Below are 2,362 nucleotides of genomic sequence, written 5' to 3' on the forward strand. Positions count from 1 at the left end.
CAGTGGGCACCAGTAACATCTCCATTGTGAGACTTGTTGTTACTGTTTTTGGCATATCAAATATGCCATGTAAAGCTTCCCAGGCACTGCCGTGCAGGCAAGTTACTCCTGGTAGCTTGCTGGACTCTCGGAGAGGGACTGAGGAATCGAACCCAGGTCAGCCATGTGCAAAGAAAATGCCCTACCTGCTGTGCTATTGCTTCATAATATAGCACTGTCACTGTTACTGTCATCCCATTGTTCATTGATTTGCTCAAGCGGGCTCCAGTAATGTTTCCATTAATCCTAGTCCTGAGATTTACCTCTCCTTACCCATCCTTCCCAACAATGCCATAATGGAGGCTCTTTCAGGGTCAGGGAAATGAGACCCATTATTGTTACTGTTTTTGGCATATTGAATATGCCAGGCTCTACTGTGTGGGCAGGATACTCTCTGTAGCTTTCTGGGTTCTCTGAGAAAGATAAAGGAATCAAACCTGGTTGACTGTGTGTAAGGCAAATGCCCTACCTGCAGTGCTATCGCTCCGCCCTAGAATCTGCATACAGACAATGAACAAGTTAAGTACCTAGGATCTGCATACTGACAACAAACAAGCTAAGTGCCTAGGATCTGCATACTGACAACAAATTGGCTAAGTAAGCACCAGGGATCTGTGAGAAAAGAACAGTATACTTATATTTATGAAATTATTTACTAGACAGAAAAAAGGAAAAGATGTTAACCGTAAAAAGAATGTCACCATAAAGGAAAATATTTAGTATATGGACAACCTGGGTTCGATTCCCCAATTCCTCTCAGAGAGCCCAGCAAGCTACCAAGAGTATCCGCCCACACAGCAGAGCCTGGCAAGCTCCCCGCGGCATATTCAATATGCCAAAAACAGCAACAACAGGTCTCACAATGGAGACATTACTGGTGCCTGCTCAAACAAATCAATGAACAATAGCAGGACAGTGCTATAGTGCTACAGTGCTACATGTTTTCTACATAATGCCTTTACCACCAATTTTATTCTGCATTTACATGATCATCGATTTGCTCAAGCGGGCCCAGTAACGTCTCCATTGGAGGCTTTGTTGTTACTGTGTTTGGCATATCTAATACGTCACGGGGAGCTTGCCAGGCTCTGCCATGCGGGTGAGATACTCTGGGTAGCTTGCCGGGCTCTCTGAGAGGGGCGGAGGAATCGAACTCGGGTCGGCCATGTTGGCTGCGTGCAAGGCAAACACCCTACCGCTGTGCTATCGCTCCAGCCCTAACATAGATAAAAACTGTAATCATTTAACAACATCAATTCTCACTAACCGCATTTGTAAATTCAATTATATCCTGTTTAACAACTTGCTGCTTTTTTTTCCCCACACCTAGCTGTGCTCAAGAATTTCTTCTGGGTCTGAGCTCAGGGCTCACCCTGACAGACTTGGGGAACCATTTGGATTGTGGGGGATTAAACTCTGGTCGGCTGTTTGTAAGGCATGCACCATACCTGCTGTACTATTTCTCTACCCTTCTTACAATTATTTCACCAAATATTTTCAGGGATTATTAAATGCAAAGAAAAAATCAAATGCTTTTCAAATACTGACAATGAAGTAAATATTCCTAAATTCTTTGAGAAATGAATAAATATGAAATCAGTGATACATTTTCATAAGACAATTCTGAAAACAGAGCAAAATAGAATTAGTCAGAGGGTGTCCATCTGAAAGAAAAGAGTCAGGTCACGGATGGTCACTAAGGAAAAACATGTAGAAAATGAAAAAGAACAGTTGGAACCTCGAGATGATTTTGACATCTTCAAAAGTTCACTAACTTTCAGACCAAGAATTTTTTATATTGTCTATCTCTCTCTTTTCCCCCCACTCCTGTCTAACTCATATCTTTGCTCTAAGCACTCTATATTTTCTATGAAGCTTTAAATCCCACAAAAGCAGAGGTCATGGCAGTTTCATCCACCTCTTTATTAGTTTGTATAAGACACAGTAACTCCATGGCAGAAGCTGAACTCATTTAATTTTCTCTCCATTCATTTATTCCTGAAATATATAATGAGAGTACACCATGTATGTGCTATTTTAAGACATTACCAATACAGTGGTGAGCAAGACCAAGCCCAGCTTTCCAGATATTAAAATTTCTTAAAATGTCTCCTAACTGATGCCAATAAACATTTATCATTGTGTATTTTCATGCACATCTTTTCATAAGGACAATGACAAAGTATAGGGAAAGTGAAGTCACATGTTTCTATGTTGTATGTAGGTAAGGAGTCTGAAGATCAGAGAGACAGTTGTTTGCTTAAAATCCCACAATGATGAAGCAAGGATATACATCTGGGTCTTCAGAGAGGAAATCTCACAT

This window comes from Sorex fumeus, unplaced genomic scaffold, assembly GCF_029834395.1.
Source record: "Sorex fumeus unplaced genomic scaffold, SorFum_2.1 ptg000033l, whole genome shotgun sequence".
Taxonomy (NCBI): Eukaryota; Metazoa; Chordata; class Mammalia; order Eulipotyphla; family Soricidae; genus Sorex; species Sorex fumeus.